This window comes from Convolutriloba macropyga, chromosome 2 (genome assembly GCF_964194025.1).
Source record: "Convolutriloba macropyga chromosome 2, txConMacr16.3, whole genome shotgun sequence".
Taxonomy (NCBI): Eukaryota; Metazoa; Xenacoelomorpha; order Acoela; family Convolutidae; genus Convolutriloba; species Convolutriloba macropyga.
In genome coordinates, this window is record NC_134469.1 from 83,035,192 (window position 1) to 83,059,505 (window position 24,314).

The following is a 24,314-nucleotide window of genomic DNA, read 5'->3' on the forward strand; positions in this document are numbered from 1 at the left end:
CTAATTTCAGTAAAACATTCATCAGCGTTCTTCCAAAGTTTGTTAAATTAATCTTTTTGTCTAAGCTTGATTTTTAAAGCAATGATCATTGAAATACTGATGACCCAGGAAACTTAGAAACAACAAGAAGTCACTCAAGATAAAGTTTCTTCGAGTTTCTCAAATTCTGTTTTTTTTTTCGCTATTGCAATTTAATTTTGCCTAGTTATCCAGAAATGTGGAATGAGAGAGAGAGAAAGAAGATTACCAATTTACTGTGGTGTGATGAAAACAGATGTGTGTGTTAGAGTGTGTGTGTGTGAGTGCGCGCGCGCGCGTGTGTGTGTGTGGTGTGTGTGTGCGTGTTTGTGTTTGTGTGTATGTTTGTGTGTTTGCGTGTGGTGTGGTGTGGTGGTGGTGGTGTGTGTGTGTGTGTGTGTGTGTGTGTGTGTGTCTGTGTGTGTGTGATTCCAAATGTGGAGGAGAGGAACTCTGTAAGAAACTATATGGAAACAATTTACACAGCAAAACCTTTGAAAAATCAGCGCAGGACAAGTCCTAGCCTACAGTTCAAAGAGTTTTCATTAACTAAACAAAACACTAGACCTAGTAATTTAGTCAAATTGCCGCACGTGAACAAAAAACCCCTAGCGAGTAAGCGAATTTTTGTTCAAACACCGTTTTCTCACTCTACTTTAAGATTAGAGTGGAAAAATTCACGCAGCAAAGCCAATCACATGTTCACTCCACTTCTTCTTTCGGCTTGATCAAATTCACCACTCTAATCTGACTTCAAAAGTCATGAAAATATGTGAACAGATCTTAATAAAAGAAAGCGCCCCAAAAACCATTGAATTGTTAAAATAATAAGCTTGACGAGAACACTTTTTCTCCATGGCACATAGTGAAAAGATTAAACACAGCATTATAAAATTTTCTTCAATTCGGTATAGAGCAGATGCCTGCATCCTCATATAATCACTTTTTAAATTGACAAATTGCTTGGTTGGGGAACTCATGGTCAAAATCAGTTTTAAGTTTAGTTGATTTTGAGTAAGTTTCTTTTTACGATCAGGTTTGTACCCACAAATTACCAGGGTCCTGTTTGTTCCCTTGTTTGTTGCCAGCAGGCTGGTTTAAAAGTCTAATTTGTTGGTCTTAATATGGCCAAAAAATTTTTTTCATACGGAACGTCTATTGGACAAGATGTAAAAAATCGTTTCCGATAGACGTTTCCTATGAAAAAAAAATTATCGCGGTATGAAGACCAACAAACCAGACTCGACTGTTCACAGCATTCTTTTTCAAAAACTGGAACCTAGTTTGGAAAGCGACTGGCAAATTTTTAGTTAAACTCGGATTTTGGGGAAAACATGTAAGCTTTTTGGGTTTTTGGGTAAACTTTTGGTAAACTTACCCAAGTTTTCTGTGCCCAAATCTGGGTGTGAATTGTTCCGCATCTGAATCAACAGGTAGGAATTGAAAATAACAACAACAAGTGTTAGAAAGGCGACAAAGTGTAATGGAGGCAGTTTTAAGGTAAACTTTAACTTATGCCTTTTTTCAATAAACCTCATTTCATTTTTTGAAGCAAAAATTTCCGGATTTAATTTGAGGAAAACATTTTTGGCTGAATTATATAAATTTGTATTTTGTTACAAATGTTCCTATGAAAGAATTTCTGCAATGTTAATTTTTCTTCTTGAAATTTGACATATATTCACTCTAATTCTTATCGTACGTAGGCAAATATGGCGACAGAACTAGCTAGAAACAACACAAAACAACTTAAGTTTTATTTTTTTTTACCAGTAAATTTGATTGAGAAATGTCAGTCTTGAAACCGGAATTTTATTGCGCGAAGTACTGCCGAAATATTGGAAACCAAAAAAAAAAATTTTTTCACAATTTCAGGACTCATAAACTGGCTATATCTACTAAAAAACTAAGGAAAAACAGAAATCAATAATTAAAATTTGTCGCTGGTTGATGAGGTTATGAATTGTTAATGAGAAAAATGGAAAGGTAAAATGAGGGCCTGTTTTTTTTGTTAAATTTCTACGGATTGTTCAGCTGTATTAATCTCCAGTTTTTGCTCTTCAAATTACATGCATACTTTCAGCGCCGATACAAACGATGTGCCGATTAAAAATTAATCAAAGTTTCCTTGTACATAGACGATATTGTGGCGACTACTTTATGAGCATTTAAGCAACTGGAATTGGTAAAAGTGCAATGTTCTAGCAAAGATAAAAAAGTTTTGGGTCTTTCCCATTATAGCCCCCCCCACGAAATTATAGCCCCCATTATGGTATAATTATGTAATTAAGGGGGGGGGGTTGGTTATCTGACCACTAAGCGGGGGGGGGGGGCTATAATGGGAATGACCCAAAATTTTTGCAAATAAAAAGTTTATTCCAAATGGGGGTGTCAAAACAAGAAGATTTTCCTGCAGGATTTCCTGCAACTGTTCTCCTGCAAGATCTTCCAAAAAACACTTTTTTTTCAAAAAGTTTTTTTGCCATCAATTAATTTTTTTGGTGAGCATCATAAGCTGCATATGTAGATTTGTGCTCAGCAAATTTTCTGCGAGGTTCACTCTATTCTTTATAAAGTTGGTTTTCACAAAATAAATTTACCTACGTTTAGAATGCCTGATTTGTTCACAAACTAACGTCTCTTCTCTTTATTAATTATCATTAATCTACTCTGAATTCAATTGTGAGTAGTTGTCTTTAACTCCAAAATTGTATCGTCATTGTCAAAGAAAGTAACACTTAAGAGATACACATAAACAAGTCTAATAGCGATTCTAAAGCAGAATTGCGGAGTGTGTCAGGACACGTAGATGATATCTTAACAATTTCAATTTGTATACCCTCATTGAAAAATAGAGTATCACACAGTCAAAACTCAAAAGGGGGGATATTCTTCGAATCGTCAGCGAATATGTCTGTGCTGTGCTTTCAATTTATTTCGACAATGGATGATTCGATCGCTAGTAAAATTAGGTCTTGCTTTTGAATTCCATTGCTCGTTAGGATAAATTTTATCGTAAATTATGTTTTTGATACTAATTTCAGTAAAACATTCATCAGCGTTCTTCCAAAGTTTGTTAAATTAATCTTTTTGTCTAAGCTTGATTTTTAAAGCAATGATCATTGAAATACTGATGACCCAGGAAACTTAGAAACAACAAGAAGTCACTCAAGATAAAGTTTCTTCGAGTTTCTCAAATTCTGTTTTTTTTCGCTATTGCAATTTAATTTTGCCTAGTTATCCAGAAATGTGGAATGAGAGAGAGAGAAAGAAGATTACCAATTTACTGTGGTGTGATGAAAACAGATGTGTGTGTTAGAGTGTGTGTGTGTGAGTGCGCGCGCGCGCGTGTGTGTGTGTGGTGTGTGTGCGTGTTTGTGTTTGTGTGTATGTTTGTGTGTTTGCGTGTGGTGTGGTGTGGTGGTGGTGGTGGTGGTGGTGTGTGTGTGTGTGTGTGTGTGTGTGTGTGTCTGTGTGTGTGATTCCAAATGTGGAGGAGAGGAACTCTGTAAGAAACTATATGGAAACAATTTACACAGCAAAACCTTTGAAAAATCAGCGCAGGACAAGTCCTAGCCTACAGTTCAAAGAGTTTTCATTAACTAAACAAAACACTAGACCTAGTAATTTAGTCAAATTGCCGCACGTGAACAAAAAACCCCTAGCGAGTAAGCGAATTTTTGTTCAAACACCGTTTTCTCACTCTACTTTAAGATTAGAGTGGAAAAATTCACGCAGCAAAGCCAATCACATGTTCACTCCACTTCTTCTTTCGGCTTGATCAAATTCACCACTCTAATCTGACTTCAAAAGTCATGAAAATATGTGAACAGATCTTAATAAAAGAAAGCGCCTCAAAAACCATTGAATTGTTAAAATAATAAGCTTGACGAGAACACTTTTTCTCCATGGCACATAGTGAAAAGATTAAACACAGCATTATAAAATTTTCTTCAATTCGGTATAGAGCAGATGCCTGCATCCTGAAGAATGTAAATAAATTTGATAATATGAAAATACATGTGTTTATAGATAATGATGCAAATATTTTTATAATGACTGACAAAAACACTATTAGTTAAAAGATGATATTAATTTTGGATAATCTCAGCAAAAATAAATTTTGCCTATGAAAAAAATTGATCAATGAGCAAGAAAAAGCAGGTCCATTTTGAAAAAGAAGCCTTCAAATAAAATGAAACAACCGCAATTTTTGAAACAAATTTTTCAATACCCTTGCTTTCAAATAATAAACATATGTACTGCTTTATGTTTTTCCAAAAACGTTTTGCTGTTCTCGTTGTTAACTACGAAAACTATTTGTCATGCCAAAAAACAAAAAAGTTTCAAAACTCCGGTTAACTTCATTTTGCAACATGTGGGTTCAAAAAAGGAAAATATGACAAAAAATGCTCATGAAAACTGAAATTGACAGACCTCGAAACCTATTCACTATTTTTTGCATCTTCGAAGCCAATTTGATTTAGTCAAAAAATAAGCTTAATTGATATGGCAAAAAACTGTTCATTGAGGCTCAATGAGGCCGATGATTAGATAACGATCGTGACGCCAATCGGAACATTAAATTAATTGATCTTTGATTCTGCGGGATATTATTCAAGGTTTTTTTTGCTCTTTATGCCTTGTTTGGTACCAAATGCCACCAGAATCAATGTTGAACGTTTTCAAATCTGTTTTTCTCTAACACAGTTTATTTTGCTTCTACAAATTTTGTCCGCCGAAACCGTTGAGCGTATGATTAGATCTATCAAATAGAGGGGAAATTTGGGCTCAAACTGAAATTGACAGAAATCGAAACCTATTCACTAATTTTCATTCATCTTCAGAGCCAATTCGTTTTGGCCAAAAAATCAGAAAAGTTGATATGGCAATAAAATGTTCATTGGGGCTCAATGAGGCCGATGAAATGTTTTAATCAATGAGGCCGATGAAATGTTTTAATCTACATGGATTAAAGTTTCTTTCAAAATCTTTCAATCCATGTAGACATTTTGAAGGCTGAGTTGATCATTTCACAGCTATGTTGAACGTTCGAACAGACCATTAATGTTCGGGAACGTCATTTTTTTAAAGACATTATAAACTGGTTCCAAGTTGAGTGTAACAAGAATACCTAAAAAACTAACATTGCGTAAAAAAACGTAAAATGTTAGTACATATTTATTGTTGAAAAGATCAAGAATGACAAAAACTTTCTGTTTCGTTTTTATTTCGATTGTAAAATATTATATCAACTTAGTTAAAAAATCGGTACCAGATCAATTCATTTAAGAAAATGGGGGCCTTTTATGTGAAATTTTCAATTACGATAACAAACAGTGTGAAACGTTTTTACGCTTTGTAGTTGAGATTGATAAATTTTCGTCCAAAAAATTGAGAGTGGGTTTCATAATTTTTTGTGCATAATTGAGATCTCTCTTCTTTTTATTTATACTGAATCTAGAAGTGGCTCTCAAATAGAAATCAGGTGAATACTGGAGTGTGGGGAGGGGCTTAAAACTTCCCAAGAAGATTCTTCCGACTGAAGATCTGATTTCTCGTGAAGTGAAAACTTGTTTCACAAAAATCAAGAACCTTCCAAAGTTTGATTAACAGTTCACTATATAGACTGCAGTTCCTGTGATGGTTTCAATGAAACATCAAGAAACTTAGAAGTTTTATTAAAGTTTCAAAGAACGAAAGAAGAACTTACCTGACGAACTTTATTGCTGTGTCGATAAGTAATGGCTACAAAACTAAACTCAATTCTAATTTTGTTTTGGCGCTATCATTATCCTATTGACCTATCAATCATATGTCAGAAGTAAATTCTCCCACCAACAGAAACCTGATTCTAACATCCACCGACCTCCAACTAATGAACTCAATTGTACCTAAGCCATATATGATTCTCATGAAATGTTGATGAAAATAGAATATCACCTCCGGGATTCGGAGTTAAGATCTATTCACATGCCAATCATGTAAAATATTTTTAGCTAATCTAAATTTTCTCTGTATATTTTCGCATAGATAACCACTATAAATACAAGCTAATTTTTATATATTTTCAGTTCAAAATTTAATTTAAAATTCAACTTTTTGAATTCTTTGACCCGTGTTATCGACCACGACAATGGTGTCCAGACCAGCTACAGACAGACAAATTTTGGATCTACAGAATGCAGAATCAGCTACTGCGTGGATTATGTCTTTTGTGGCGAAATGTCGCGCAGAGAAGAAAGAGGACAAGGTCAACACCGATGGTACTGTACAGGACCTACAGGTAACCAATCTCTTTCTTAGTATGTGCGGACAAGATGCAATTATTAAACTTAGGAGCTTAATAAGTCCTAGGAATTTAATAGACACTCCGTATAAAGACATCAGATTGGCGATTCAAAACTATATTTCTCCTAAAGAGAGAGTAGTAACGGCAGAAAGGGCTAAATTTCTGTCCGTTATACAAGGTGTAGGGGAGTCAGACGACGACTTCCTAGCACCTCTTAGAGAAGAAGCACGCTGTTGTGACTTCGAAAAATTGAAAACAGCGGCCCACCCCGTAACGGCAATGTCGGTTACTGAAATGACCGAGAGCTTACAGTTCAGAAGTCAAGCAATGGCTTTTGCAAGTTCTTCACCAGGTAATAAGCCCTTTACGGTGAAAGAAGAAGTTGGGTTCAACTTCAAAAAGACCTTTCGAAAACCAAATGAAAAAATTACGGCTAATAGAAACAGCAACATGTGAACTAGGTGTGGAGGTAAGCCACACTCTAGTAGACCTTGTCCAGCGCTAAGTAAGAAATGCAACACCTGTGAAAAGTTGGGACACTTCTCAAAAATGTGTAGAAGCAAACCCCAACCAAATTCAGGTAAGTACAAAAAACAGAATAATTTTTGCGAAGAAGAAAATGTTTCTTCAGAGCAAGCATCTCCAGCATCGGAGATGGGAATGTTTTATACTAAAGAACAAATCTTTAGCATGTCTGTGACATGGGAATACATCTCAATAAATAACTGCAAAGTAAAAATGCAGGTAGACACAGGTGCAGATAGCACAGTGATATCATCAAAAATATGGACTGAGCTTGGTAAACCTCTGTTAGATGGTAAAATAAGACATCTCGAAGCTTATGATGGTCATCAATTAACGCTTCTGGGATCACTTACTTGTGACGTTGAGTGGAACGGAAGCAGGCTCACTCAAAAACAACTTGCAGTTGTGCAGTCTGATAAAGAATTTGGACTACTTGGTAGAGACCTTCTACCCAAGCACGGCGTGAACAGCATAACAGCCAAGCACCTACCTGCTGTGAAGGGTTACAAAGCTCATGTGAAGTTGATACCAGGAACACAGCCAATGTTCTGCAAAGCCAGAAAAATACCCCTACCTCTTCAAGACAAGGTCACAGAGAAGCTGGAACAAATGGTCAGACAAGGCATCCTTGAACCGGTACAGCCAGGAGGAGTCACTAATGCATCTCCAGTGGTGAGGCAGAGAAAGAAGAGTGGAGAACTGAGACTTTGCGTGGACTTGAAAGTGCACGTCAAAGGAAAGGTCATGGATGAGGACTACCCAATACCAGACATGGAGACGATCTTCCATAACCTACATGGGCCTCATACTTTGGCAAAATTGACCTCTCAGATGCCTACTATCAGATTGAACTTGACGAAGAAGCAAAAGATATATGCACAATCAACACATCTCAGGGACTGTTCAAGATGTGCCGACTACTTCAGAGATTGAAAAACTCTTCTTCAGTCTTCCAGCTAATTTTTACGGAAGAATGATTCCTGATTTTGCAACAAAAATGCTACCCTTAAATAACATGAGAAATAGCGATTTCTCATGGGGCAAAATGCAACAAAAAGCCTTTGAAGACATAAAAAATGAATTATGTGCTAACCCACTAGTACAGCCGTATAGTATACAAAAAGAAGCAACAGTTACTATTGACGCCTCTGAAAAAACCATTGGCGGGGTTCTTTCGCAAGAAGGACATCCAGTCATATATGTATCGAGAAAATTGACTCCAGCGGAGCAAAACTACTCGAACATAGAGCGGGAAGCACTGGCAATTGCCTTTGTGGTCACAAGATTGAAGCAATTCCATCTTGGAAGACGATTTACCCTACAGACTGACCACAAATCACTCAAATATCTCTTTGCACCAGACGAGGAGATCCCGAAGACAGCATCAGCGAGAATCACAAGATGGGCAATAGCTCTAATGGGCTTCGACTATGAGTTGAAGTACACACCAGGGGAACAGATACCCCATGCAGATGCTTTGAGCAGAATGGATTTTGACGAAGACGAATCCGACAACGATCGCGTGTGCTTCGCAATCAATAACATCTACTTCGCTCAGAGTGATTTGGTGACCCAAGCAGAAATCAAAACTGAACTTGGAACAAACAGACTCTTCCAGGACATAATGAAACGAATCAAAAGCGGCAATTGGAAACAATGTTCAGAAGCGGAAAAAGGATTTGAGCAACAGAAAGATGCACTTACTTTACATAATGGAATCATCTTCAGAAGTGTTGTTCCTTTCATTCCACCCAAACTACGACACTTGGTTTTGGCAAAAGCGCATGAGACACATCCCGGAAAGAATGCAACTGAGGCATCAGTCAGAATGATAGCTTGGTGCGGGAAGCACTGGCAATTGTCTTTGTGGTCACAAGATTGAAGCAATTCCTTCTTGGAAGACGATTTACCCTACAGACTGACCACAAACCACTCAAATATCTCTTTGCACCAGACGAGGAGATCCCGAAGACAGCATCAGCGAGAATCACAAGATGGGCAATAGCTCTAATGGGCTTCGACTATGAGTTGAAGTACACACCAGGGGAACAGATACCCCATGCAGATGCTTTGAGCAGAATGGATTTTGACGAAGACGAATCCGACAACGATCGCGTGTGCTTCGCAATCAATAACATCTACTTCGCTCAGAGTGATTTGGTGACCCAAGCAGAAATCAAAACTGAACTTGGAACAAACAGACTCTTCCAGGACATAATGAAACGAATCAAAAGCGGCAATTGGAAACAATGTTCAGAAGCGGAAAAAGGATTTGAACAACAGAAATATGCACTTACTTTACATAATGGAATCATCTTCAGAGGTGTTTTTCCTTTCATTCCACCCAAACTACGACACTTGGTTTTGGCAAAAGCGCATGAGACACATCCCCGAAAGAATGCAACTGAGGTATCAGTCAGAATGATAGCTTGGTGGCCTGGCATTACCCAAGACGTTCAACACTTTGTTAGTAAATGTAAGAATTGTCAATTGAACAGGCCTAGCCTGGGAAAAACAGTCTCTACGTGGCCAGAAGCCGACGTTTGGGAACGGCTCCACATGGACTGGGGTTATGTTAAGGACCAAAGCAATATATTAGTAATTGTTGACGCGGGTTCTGGTTGGATAGAAGCCTTCCCCGCGGGAAATAGAACATCAGAAACAGTTAAAATATATCTTAGTCAAATCTTTGCAAGATTCGGAATACCAAAAACTTTAGTTTCTGATAATGGTCCTGAGTTTGTAAGTGGTGACCTTAAACAGTGGTGTGAATCACTGGGAATTAAGAAAATAGAATCACCCGTCTATCATCCAAGAGCTAATGGACTAGCTGAAAGAGCAGTTCAGACAGTGAAGCGGGCGCTTCAAGCGTGGAGTCCCAACCTTAATGTGTCATTTGGAGCATTCCTGCAAAGGGTACTGATGACACATCGCAACACTTCAAAGACGAGGAGCAAAACTCCAGTTGAACTCTTGTTGGGACGCAGAATGAGACTACCAGCAATAGCAGATTTCGACTTGTGCGAACCCATTCTATTCAAGGCCAACGAAAACACAAAGACAGTTCCTGCTACCTTCATCATCAGGAAGGGCTTGAACACATCTTTCATACAGCCCGAAAACTCAGCACGGACTATTCTAGTGAGCGACAACCAAATTGCGAGACTAGACGAGGACAATGTGAAAACTGAACCAGCAGTGGAGGAGACCATATCTCAATCAAAACCACAACCTCAGAACACAGATGTGGGACCTTCACATCAAGATGAAGCTTGTGCAGCCACATCATCTGCAGAGCACCAACAACCGGAAACCTCAGAGCCTTCACGAACATCAACCAGGAACAGAAAACAACCTGACAGATTTGGAGAACCTATACCCACAAACTTGCTTAAAAAAGGAGGGAGAATGTGATGGTTTCAATGAAACATCAAGAAACTTAGAAGTTTTACTAAAGTTTCAAAGAACGAAAGAAGAACTTACCTGACGAACTTTATTGCTGTGTCGATAAGTAATGGCTACAAAACTATACTCAATTCTAATTTTGTTTTGGCGCTATCATTATCTTATTGACCTATCAATCATATGTCAGAAGTAAATTCTCCCACCAACAGAAACCTGATTCTAACATCCACCGACCTCCAACTAATGAACTCGATTGTACCCAAGCCATATATGATTCTCATGAAATGTTGATGAAAATAGAATATCACCTCCGGGATTCGGAGTTAAGATCTATTCACATGCCAATCATGTAAAATATTTTTAGCTAATCTAAATTTTCTCTGTATATTTTCGCATAGATAACCACTATAAATACAAGCTAATTTTTATATATTTTCAGTTCAAAATTTAATTTAAAATTCAACTTATTGAATTCTTTGACCCGTGTTATCGACCACGACAGTTCCTTTTTTTTAAAAAAAAAACAAAGCTTCAAAATGTTTTCAATTTTAAAAAATGTTTAAAAAGCTATTGCAAAAAATTAGTCACCATAGGAAGTGAAATGATTTTTTTTGCAGTAGTAATTATCACCCAAATGAAGTAATTGGTTGCTACAGTTTTTTATTTTATTATTTTACCACCTACACAGCTCTGCCATTAAAATTTTGAAACCTGCGTTTTGGGTTACCAAATAGTGCTCCTACTTCTATTTTACCATTTTTCCTGCTTGCTACCGCCTCACTAGAGGTCGTGACTATATTCAAACTTCAATTTATTGAAAATGATTCATTTAAAAAGGAATTTATTCTTATAAGGCTGAAAAGTTTAAAAAACTTTTGTCACCATGACTTCATTCAGTCACGGACATTGACTTGAAAACATTTCACATAATGCAAGTTGTGCTTAATTAAAATGGGAAAATACACCCCTTTCAAGTCAAGTATTTTAATTCATTTAAGTCTCATTGCATGCATGATGTCGTAGTGCATCATGGTAAAATGCAGAAAGCATTTAAAAGGACTGATTATTTACAAGTGTACTGGGATCTTGACAGGCTTATAGTTTAGATCAAAATTTAAAAAGTTTTGTTTTGTGTCTGTGCTAGAATGCTACAGATTGAAGTTGTTGTCTTTGATTTTGAAGCTGATCACTTCAAACAAAAATGTCTTGAAAACAAAAAAAATCAATTTTTTCAAACACTTCAAGCAGCAATTTTTTTCCAACCAGTGCTCTAAAATTTTTTGTCCCATACAGACAAGCAAACATAGTTTAATTCCGTTTGCGACGTTTATCTTGGATTAATAGCCCCTTTACTGGTTTAAATACCGAACCCTTTGCAAGTTTAGGATTTGGATTCCAGTTGGAAAATATGCGCAAAGTTGAAGAAAAAACATATCACTAAAAAAATTTGACGTCACGAGCTTGGTCAGTAGTACAGGCATCAGTCACTAAGTCACTTCGAGACTCTTGCTGACTTCCTTAACGTTTGATGCTTCCGTAGGTGATGCAATTACAACCCAATAACTTTAATAGAGTAGTCATTAAACTTAACCCAAATCAAGATTTCTGAAAATGCTTGGGCTTAAAATTTGATTATAAGACTAATTTGAAAAGTTACACGCCGTATTCTGCCCAGTGAATTTTTGATTGGGTGGTTCATTGCCTATGAAAAACAGTTAAATTAGGGATTAGTTTTCTGCAGAAGATTTCGGTGGTCTGAAATGAGTTTTAATTTAGTTGTAGCCTGAAACAGCCTACGAACCAAACCTTTTGCATTTTCATTCAGCAACTTTCAACTTTGGTGTTCTGGCTGTTTTAAATTTCCTAAAATTTTGCTAAATTAGTCTCATCCTACCAATTTCAAGTCAGAATATCATTTGAAAAAAGGCAGGCTATCGAGATTAAAAACGGAAAATAAAAGTAATGTCGAAATCAAAGCGAAGAAAAAACTTTTTGTCAGATTTTTATGACGTAATTCTTTGCAACTTATTTTCAAGATTCCTTGAATGTACAAAAAAATTGAAATATCATTTTTTTTAAGCGGACCATATCACAAAATCTGTCGTCAAAAATTTGAGGCACTAAATGCTTTTTTCATCAACATTATGAAAACAGCGATATCAGATACCAGCCCGTTATTGCTATGGTAATAATTATTTTTTTCCAATTAATCCTTAGTTTTTATAAGTTTACTTTTGAAATCATATCAGATTAAAGAGACCACTCTTTTTGAAATAGCACCTTAATTGTTGTAGTTTGAGATTCAGTGGGAAAAAAGAACAAAAACCATGCAAGCATTTGAAGTGACGTGCGCTTGGTTCGTAGCAAACGCGATGAATTGGCCACTGGGGTCATCATGAGAATCACGTATCTACTATGACAGAGCCCCCCCCCCCCCCAAAAAAAAAAGGTCTAAAGAAAAGACAATTATCCAAAAACACTCAAAATTTACTTCTTAGATTATACCAACCAAATGAAAAACGAACAACTAACTAAAACAATTGAAGCATGAAGCTTTTGAGGTATAGTAAGTCCGATAAAGTTGCAACGCAAGCGAACGTTCGAAAAATTCGGGGCATGCAAATGGGCAGTGTTTTGGTAGATATCTCCATGATTTTAATTTGAACTTTGACCTTTGAAACGTTCGATAACGTTGCAACTCCGTCAACTAAACAGAACATCCGTCAACTAATTAATACCAAACTTGCATCACAATATCTGAACGAGTTAATCAAAGAGAACGAATGGTCACTGAAGACCGCAAACATTGCCGCTAACAGATTTATCCACTAGATAATTTCATATTGCCCGAATATTAGTAACTTGATCCACCAGTCAGAAGTGAGTAGGACTGCTGTTGCAGATTCTAATTTACAAATTGTTTAGATAATGCAACTAATGCAACCATGTTATATATAGAACTATGAGAAAAAATTTTAAAGAACAATTGGGTCTCATTTTCACTATAAATTGATTCTCTATCAAATTTAGTTAATCTTGTTCAAATATCTGCTAGACTCGCAATATCGACAAAAATTGATTCAGTTGAGTTTTCTGACCAGAAGTTAGCAAAAACTACTATCACTGAATACCAGTTACAATCGTCAGTACAAGATTGAACACAGTTCATTATAAGAGTACTTTCAAATTCAGTCAACTAAGGTTAGAGTCTTTTCAAAAGACCAGGTGACAAATTGTATTGTACAAAATTGTTAGTCACATTATATCAATGAGAAGAACCAGACCAGCAAAAAATTCAGGAAACAGGCTGTTAAGATTGCGGTTCGCTGAGAATCTTGAGCAGCCGCAACAACGATGCAGCCGTACCCAAAATCAAATTAAAGACGTAAGGAGAAAACAAAACTCAGACATTGCTTTCCACCACTTACCAGAAGGAACAAGTGATGTCAATGAGCTGACTGCATTGAATTATGGCATTTTGGAAAAAAGAGACCAAGAACAGAATTCTCCCATGCAAGCGTTCTGGACAAAAAAAGAGTAAGAATTTTGAGAAAAAGGCAAACAACTGCCTCAATCGCGTATGCTAGTGTGAAAACTGAAAGACCAAACGAATGAAATCATTACAAAAAACTAACCAAGAAATACAAATAGATTTTGAACGATCAATAAAACACATTAAGAAAAAAATAGTTCCTAATCGATGCAACTAATTGAGCCATAAATTTCATAAAAGATATAAAACTATTTAAAGAAATCAACTAAAAAATACATTTATTGTTCACCGACCAATAAAACAAACACAAACTCACACACACAAAAGTAAATTGAGTTAAATTTTTGGCCGACAAGTTCATGGAAGTTATTGACTAAAAAGGAATGTGTAGATTGTTTGTCATAAATGCAAAATGAACGCGGCAAGCAAAATAACGGAAACGAAAAATGATTGATTTTTTAATAGTGTACAGTGACTTAAAGCTTACAATAAAATTTTAAGGCTATCTGAGCGAGTGTTAGAAGGGAAGGGAGAAGCAATTAATTGTGCCCGAAATAGTGGGTTTTTCAGTTCAAATGCTACGTATAACGAAGAATGTTCTCTTTCTGGTGCCGTAATATTTACCATTTCGATTGTCTGGACTTCATTGATTCTGATTTCCCTATTTGAGAGAATGCATTTCTTTTCGATCGAAAGCGCTGACTGTGAAATGAGATTCCACTGTAAATGTCTGCACGGCATTATGTTTTTGTAAATTGAAAAAAAAATGTGACGTGTTAATTTTTTTTATATAAAAGCGCCTGTAATGATTACACGACAATTACTGAAGCTTAGTTAATAGTTAATTCCAGCAGTTTTATTTCATGTTTAGTTATAATAATGTGAATACACATTGCCAGTTCATTGAATCGATTGAAACTGGAATTTAAAAAGAAAGTACGAAATTACAAAAAAAATAGATATTTACAAAAAAAATTCATCTAAGAAATCACGTGAAATAATTACAGGTTAGTGGACTTAAATATCTGTGCAGTTATGGAAAAATTTGTGCAAAACTTGCGGCTGATTAATCAGCGGTCACTATGCTGGTAAGGATAACCATCAGTTACTCCATATGAATATATATCTTTTTATGACCGCTTTTTTACAACGCTTGATTACTTTTTTCAGTTATTGTAAACATTTTGAGTACTTTCCATTAATATCCTGTCAACAGTGCTTTCTTATTCTGTCGCTTAATCTCGCTTCGCTTTGGGAATGTGGGGGAAAGTGGTGACCGGTGGGGTGGGGGGGGGGATTGGAGGAAGGGAAGGAGATATAAATTGCTTCTATTTTGGAGCAGATAAGTCAAATTAATTCACTCCAGGAGTGCTTCCTTTCTAAAATCCAATCAAAAGAGACAAATGACTTGAAATTGTATCTTGTGATTCTGTTGATTAGATTTGCATTTCAATGTTCCGAATTAGAGAGATTAGTGGCGAGAGTCAAATTGCTTCTTTAGCCCCTGACGTTAACAGTCAACGATTTGGTCTAATTAGAAATGTGTCACATTAATGACATTTCAGCTACTTTTCCTCGGCTATTCCAACCAGTACAAATTATCTTTTCTCTTAAACGATTACTTCCAACTTTTCATTTCAAGCAGAGTTATTTTTAATTTGAATGCAAATTATTTGCAAATTCGTCGACTGTGACCAGTTAACATTTTGAAAAAGTAAAAGCTTACCATTTTCGTTTCTGCATTTTTTTTCTCTGAAATTAATTCCAGTTTTAAGCATTTCTTTTTTAGTCTCTCTCGAATCATTTTTAGAGAGAATCACCAAACAAGTTCTCTCGGGTCGAGGTTTCTAAAAATTGCTTTACAAAATGTAAGACATTCGATTAATCATTGTAAGAATTTCTGTGTCTTGCGCTGAATAGTCATTGTGAGGTTACTATATAGGTGGTTTAATGAATCATGGTGAATTGAAATAGCCCGAATCGATTATTTCTGAGAAATAATGTAAGATTTGTGGTGAAGTTAATTATTTTTCACACATGTTTGAGGGGTGAAAACCCTCATTTTTAATACAAATCTATTTTCCAGCATTAATTTATTATTGTATTTAGTATTATTGCATTTAGTGCCAGAATTTTAATTCAGCGAGCCGGTTTTGAACCTCTGACTTCGTAAGTGTCGACCGCTCATCTTTGACACAGCCTCAAATTATTCGATAAAATGAATTTTTTTGATAACTATTCACGTCCCTTTATTGTGACAAGTATTCCTTGAATCTTTGCAAAAATTATGGGTTTCCAGCACTTCGGTGTTCTACCTATACCAACAGAAAAGTGTAAAATTGAAGGTTTCGAGGCTAAAAATTACAAAAAATCAAAACTTTCGATAAATTCAAAACAAAAATATTTGCGTTCGTTCTTCAGTGGTTAAAACTTTGCTATACTTGGCAGTAAAAATTTTGTTTTTCGTTGAAAAATGTTACCTCTAAAAACCAGTAATCTTATAAAATTCAACATAAATATTTTGAACAAAAAATATTTTTCGATGACTAGACACTTCCGATTCATTATAGGCAATTACTATGAGAAATTGTTATAGCTGCACGGTTAAAGAGACAATAATTTTGCAAGAATGATGCATTATTCATTCAAGAATAGTGTTGTCTCGCAAGATCTTTCAGAATAACAGTCAATGGGAGCGAAATGAGAAAATCTAATCTTTAGCAATCAGTTATTATGTTTCCATTTTCATGCTTTTTTCCATTATTAAATTTCTTGACGATAAATGGCGGTTTGGCAAACTGCACCAACGGGTCAGAAAGGTCTCCAAAATTGTTCTTAAACACGCAAAAAATGTCTATGGGAGAACCAGACACGAAGGAAAATATAAATATCGATCAATATTGTTATGTAGACCTGCTTTTTTAATACCATGTCAACAGCAAACTTGGCAAAATAACTGCTGTGCGATGCAGATCAAAAGCTGCCCCAAAAATAAAATGCGTTTTAAATTAAATATATGCAGCTTTTTTAGAACGAAAGGATTGAAAAAAAACTGAACCCGCTGTTATGCAGGTCGACAGTTTTCAAACCGTGTTGTAATTGACATGGGAAGACTAAATTTCTGCCCTGCAGATCACAACAGACCAAAAAATAAACTGGCAACTATTAACAAGCCAACCAGAAGAAGAAAAAAAGACAGCTAGCAGAAAAGAGCGAGCAAAATTAACTATAAACACCGCATCGAAAACAAAAGAGAAGAAATTGAAAATATTTCCTGCTATTATACATAAAACATAGAGCAAATCAGAGACTACGCACAAATTAGTTATTCAAAACAATAACCACTCCTCACTAGAATTTTACTACAAAGAGAGTTTTAAGAATTTGTTTTCTTGAAAAAAAACTTTGCATAAATTTTGACCCAAAAGTTAAGGAAAATTAGCATAACCTCGTATTTTTTTGGAAACAAATGTACTTTGAGTTTGGTCAAATTTCAATCAATCAGACAGTTCGCGCCCTTGTGAGGGTATCTTAGAAAATCAAATATCTTGCTGTCTTGTCGATGTCCCATACAGATTAAAACACAAAGAAATTGGATTTACCTGGAAAAATTTTGCGAATATCCCGACAATTTTTAGCTATTTTGTAAACTTATAATCTTTTTTCAGTGTTGCTTATTGTAACTTTACCCGTTGTCCAGTGTTTTACTCATTGGTTATTTTCTTGGGAAACAAGGAGAAAAAATTTGAAGGTCTCTATATTTTATTAATTGTGCAAAAAGAGGTAAGTCATACAAAAATAATGAAAAAATTTTGCATCCAACTAGTAAAAACAAGAAAATTAAAAATTCTTGAGATAGCATGTTCTGTATGCTTACAAAGGCATTTTATTTGGATCACCTGTTTGCCATTGTTGGAAAAAAAATTTTTTTCCTTATTTGTGTTAGTCATGGAAAAAATAACCAATTTAAATTGGCTTCTATGGAGATCCGATTTTTATACAATCCACAAAATTTGGATAGTAATTGAGACCAAAGATTTGAGCTCTAAATTAAGGAAATTTTTTGTACAATAAAAAGACTTCGAGGTCAATTAAGAGCTAAATTTGTGTTGTGAATTTACTCAAACTTGATCAGAAAAGGCAGTAAAAAACAATTAGTTTCTTGAAGGAACAAACTTTTTTTCTATAGTGACAGAAAAAGTTGATATTCGCAAGTTTTTTTTGACGTGCTAGTATAAGTCTGCTGTTAATTGTTCTTTGATTTCCACAGTCAGAATTCTTCACAAGGCTGATAATGCAAATAAAATAGAAGAACTAATGTCTTTTGGTGCTTAGCATCAACTGAGTTAATCAGCTTTTATATTGATGACAATTTGTTTAGTTGATGACAATCTGTCATTAAAAAGATCACATATTTTGAAATCAGTGGTTTTAATTATAGTTAAGAGCCTTTACAGTATTGAAGGAAAAGTGATTTTCCAAACAAAATTTCAATTTTCTTTTTCATTTTTGCTCACCTGTTTTTTTCTTTATTTTGCTGTTCTTTCGATAGACTTTTGACAGTTGTTTTGAGTTTTGAATGAGAAAAATTTGAATCAAAGCACATTTCAGTTTTTTTTATAAAATATATATAAAAAATATAGAATATACCGCTGATTAGTTTCCTCTCCATTTTTCCAAGTGGACAAGAAGCTTTCTTCAATAATGCAAATTGTCTTGCTTTTAATCTTGTTTGTACCTAGTTTTAGTTTCTAGCAATTTTAATATTTCTGTTGAGAAATTTTTGTCAAGTTTTATGTTTGCTGCATTTTTTTTCTTTTACCTGCTACTTTTCCCTGAATTAAATTCAGTAGTGTTTATTATGCTTTATTATTTTTGACATTTTACTAAAATTGATTTCTTTTTAGTTGCTGAAGCATTTTTAATTTGAATTTGACTTTTTCTTCAAGCTCTGAATGAGAAAAATTTGAACTGAAAAAATTTCATTTTTTTAAGTTTAACGGTCGATAGCTTCTAATTTTCTACAAAAATTATTACATATGAGCTTCACATGCATTTGCATTCCCGAGCAAATGAGAAATGATTTAACTATACGATAATTTGCTGTGCAATAAAGTGTGTTATCAAAGTTTTTCGGAAGCATAAAAAGCCACTTTGTGGAATTTTGAAAAAATATAATATAAAATTGAAATATAAAATAATATGAAAAAAGTGTTTCCCTTATCGTGTATCAAAGATGTTTTAGTGAAATTGAAAAAATGGGGTTAAATACACACTGAAAATTTATACCCAGATTTAGGCCTCGGACAATGAGAAGAATATTAATTTTTAGTTGGGAAAGTTTTTTGACTGAAAATACACAGTGGAATTTACTACTTAAAAGCGAGGAAAGGTCCTTTTATGGGCATTTTGAGAAGTAGATTCTTAATGGATCAGCCAAACAAAGGTTATCGGTCGAGCATGAACTTTTCATGGGTCGAGCAAAAGTTTTTCCATTAGTCTGTTTTTCACTATAAATTAGGTTTTTGAATTTTTCCTGCTTCTGCACATACAAAAAAGACAAGCGGAGCATTACTGAACAACATTGCATAACAGCGCTCCAACTGAAAAAAATAATTAACTGTTAAAAGACTCTCAAGATGAAGCAGCTATCATGGCTGAAGCACATTACCACTGTACTTTTTTAATGAAACTAGGCAGGTTTAATGTAATGGTCTTTTGTTCTCATAGCCTTAATGAAAACGTGGTGTTCTTCAGTTAATTTCTCTCCCAAAGTTCTTAATTACCATCTTATCAAAAATAATGCACGTTTCTGATTTCGAAGAGTTTATCAAATTGCAAAAGCTGAATGGACATACAAGCTAATTATCTTATGAGCCCCAATGAGCAAAAAGTTGCCCATAAATTTTTCGAAACAAAACTTCAGTTTCAAGACTCGTGATTTGTTAATAGCTCAGACGTTTTTTTATTTGAGTCATTTGGGTTGAATTCGATTTCAGCGTGCTCAGCTTGAGTCCAGCAAAAGTGGAGCGTAGCATTTGAGTCAAGCAAAGTCAATTTGGTCGACAACTTGGGTCTGTTCACTAAATTTCCTCTAACGTCTAACCATTGAATATTTGCTCTAACCATTGGCTATTCATGGTTCTTTCTTAATTTTCGGTTCAGCTTGTTTTTTTTTAAAAAAAAATTGAGGTCTAAACCTTGGCAGTATAAAGACATTACCTTAAACACGCAGTAAAAAATAAGGCATGTTGAGAAAGTGATGAACTCTTGAGTTCCAGAAAAAAAAAATCAAACAAATTTATTTTTGTGAGACCACTCACTAAAACAGCTTACTACGACAATTTTAATTGTACGCCAACTCGAAAACTTCGTTAATAGCAAGTTTTATATATATTGATCTTATGTAATATTACTGAATTGAACAGACAATATATGATCGATTATGAACCATAATACGCACAATATATGGTATGTTGCTAATCATAAATATGACCATAAAAGGTACCCTATTAATCATCAAACTGAGCATATATGGTACCTTGCAAACCATAAAACTAACCGTATATGGAACTTTACTAGCCATAAAACGGACCACATACTGTACCTTATTAACCATAAAAAATTCCATACTTTAACCCTAAAATATCGGTTCTACCATAAAAAGGAAAAAAATGATGCAAATCTACGCATCATAGAATAAAAAAATTCATGGTAGTAGTAGATAAAACAAGGGAATCAACCACCAGTAAAATTTGTCCCTTTCTCCTAACGCTAATCGCGCATGTCGAATCGGGCCAAATTTTACTGTTTGTTGATTCCCTTGTTTTGTCTACTATTATACATTCTCTCTATATTCACTTCTTTTATATTTTAAATCTATCATTTCTTGTCTCACTTGGTGCAAACCACTAGTGTCGAGTTAAGCTGGTAATTAATCGTTATCAGACGGATAGTTTGGGTTCTATCAGTGAAACTGCTTCGCAGATCTCCACTGACTCCAGTGGACGTCCCCAGATACTAGTATAAAACTAGTGAGGCCGTGTAGCAAGCATTGAAACAAACTTGCGAAAAAACTTGAACAATAAAGAAAACTTGAACAAAAATTGAAAGAAATATTAAATTAATAAAAATTTTCAAATATCCCCTAATCAAAATTTAGTCAATCTAAAACTAAAACTTTCTGTCTCACTTGGCGTAGTGGTTAAATCATCGAGTCTAGTTAAGTTGCTTTAGCAAACGGAAGGTTTGGGGTTCCTTCCTAACTAACTCCAGTGAACGTCCCCCGACTTTGATGTGAATTACTATGAAACTAAGTGAGATAAAAAACCAAATTCACAGTTCTTAAAAAGGATGATCAGTGAAACTGCTTCGCAGATCCCTGCTGTGAGACTGTATATGGGACACACTGTGATGGGTATACAGTCAAAAAACACTGTGATCGGTGGAAACAAAGTGATTAGTGTTTTTCAGTGTCTTCTTGAATATTATACTTATAAACATGCTCCCTGAAATGATTTCTAGTATGACCATATCTATATCTATGAAGATAAATAGATAGTCTACATTTCCTATTTCTAAATCTATATAATGATATATGTTTATAAACATTACATATACTACATGTTAGATATTGATCAGGATCAGAATAATGATATCCCAAATGTTCTGTATAATCTTTCACTTTAATCATATTTTTACATACATAACAAGAACAATCTAATTCTTTACAATTATTACAACAATCTTTCCAAGGTTTATTTATACACTTATTGCATTTCATTTTCATTTTTCGAAAAATTGTTTTTTTGATTATTTCCCTAAATAAACACATCATGTCTCAATCAACTAATACTAGTGTCATAAACTTCTGTGATGTCTGTAATCTATCCTTTGAATCAAGGAAGGGTTTATACAGGCATCAATCAAACGATCTCAAACATAAGGAACTATTGGAGAAAATGTTTGAGTCTGAAGAAGAAGAAATCTCGGAGACGGTGTATAATTCGGATGAAGATGATTATATTATTAAAACTAAAATCAAAACCGAAGACAGCATCTACTCTAAAATTAAGTATGAATGTAAAGAAAGCCATGAAGAATTTAGGAATGAAATAGATCTAACTACTCACTCATATAGTCATAACCGTAGGTATCTAGAAAACAGAGAAGACTTTGATATATTACTGATAAAGGTGGGAATTACATTGAAGACATAGACGAAGCAACTAATTACTCTTTAGAAGAAATTAAAAAATGTTACCAGTTCAGAAAAGTTAAGAGTTCTAAATATAAGATTACGGCTGAATGTGATTATAAGAAGAGAACCAAAGAAGAAGTTAAAACTACTAAAATATTCTTCAATACTGATTATATTATTAATAATGCAATATATGAATATGGTGACTTCAATCGGTGGCTAGATTTTGAAAAGGAAATATATGAAGGTTATGGTTATGACTACGAGTTTCTTGGAATAAGAAGTATTCAGTTAAACATTGAACCAACTAAAGCATCTATTGGTAGTTATATAGATTTACCTCCTGCTCTCAAAAACTCTAAATCGATATTAAATATACGTAATTATAAATACAATTGCTTGCAACTAACTATAACTACTTGGCTACATCTCGCCCCACACCATGCAACTCGAGAAAGTAAATATGTAGATAAACTAATTGAACCAAGACAACAAAATGAAGATGATTTTGATTATATAAAAAGAATACAAAAATTGTATAATAATAATATTTGGGTATACACACCTTGTGGTAGGGGCAAAGTAGAATTTTTTAAACCGGTGGATGATTTTAATAAAGATAGAAAAGATGTAAGAATACTAGTTTGGAGTAATGGTCAAATAGAACACTGTGCCCTAAAAAATATAGAAACCCTGTTAGATTGCCCAAATAAAAATAACATTAAACATTATTATTGCGATAGGTGTACCTATTGGTTTAACTCACAAATTAAGTATGATGGACACGAATGCAACAACTCATTCAAACCAGAGGTTGTTTGTCCTAAGAAAAAACATATTACTTTTATAAATAAACACAAACGTCAGAATATAAAAAATATTATAACGGCCGATATAGAATGTTGCATTGTTGAAGTCTGAACTAATGATTGGAAATATGTAATAGCTGAACATATTCCAATAGTTGTGGGTTACATCTGGCAAGGTAACTTCAAGCACTACTTTGGTCTAGGCTGCATCAAAAGATTTGCTAGAGATCTATTAGAAATAGAAACAGAGAATAATTTCAACATAATGAAAAGATGATATTCACAGAAGAAGACAAATTATATCATGAAACTAAAAACACTTGTCATATCTGCAGTAAAACATGTATTAATAAAGTAAGAGATCATTGTCATGAAACTGGTAAATGTAGAGGACCAGCATGTAAAATTTGTAATCTAAGATACAAACAACAAAGCTTCATTCCAGTAATATTCCATAATGGCTCTGGCTATGACTTCAACCTACTATACAGTGAACTCTTCAAACAGAATAACGATAAAAGAAAAGTAGATAACATACCACTAGCTGCTGGTAAGTCTAAGATGTTAAGCATTGTTGTCTCAAATTCTTAGATAGTTATAACTTCTTAGCTATGCCTCTAGATCAAATGGCAAAGATATACGGATGTAAAACTAAAACATTATATCCATATGAATACTTTGGTTTGTATAAGTATGATGAAAAGGTAGATAATCTAAAAATAGAAGACTTCAAATCCTCACTACATAATAAATTACCAACACAAGAAGAAGTAGATAACTTTAATAATGAAAACAGTCATAAAACTGGTAAAGACCTAACTATAGAGTATTTACAGAATGATGTCGAAATATTAGACTATTGCATGAATGAATATGTTAAATTAAATATGAAAGAATTCCAGCTCAATCCACTACATTACGTTAGTCTCCCGGGTTATAGTTTTGATTGTTGGTTAATGTCAAGCGGTGTTTAATTAGTTACATTACAAGATAAACAAATGTTAGATGATTTTGTTGGAGCAAAGAGAGGTTGTATATGTGGAATAATGGGTGATAGATATGTTAATTGGCAAGGCCGCTTCAAGGATAACAGTGATAGTAAGTCCATCAGGGAACCTGCTTCGCAGATGGCGGAGCACGACCGGAGGTACATATGGTACATTGACGCAAACAACCTAAATGCTTATGCAATGATGCAAAAATTACCTTAAAAGGACTTCCAATTTACTACTACTACTCTAGACGCAATATTGAATACTCCAGATGATAGTGACCATGGTTACTATATAGTTTGTGATATTGATTATACTAATGAATGTAAAGAGAGAACAGAACAGTTAGCACTAATGCCCAATAAGGGAAAGATAAATGATAATGAATTAGGTTACAGAGAAAGAGATGGAGGCAAGGCAAGAACAGAGAAATTAATCTTAGGCCAAAACAACAAAACAGAATATATGGTTCGTTATAGGATGTTAAAGTTCTATGTTAAGAGGGAGTAATAGTAACAAAAATATATAGAGTAAAAAAATTTAAACAAGATTATATATGTAGAGATTATATACAAAACAA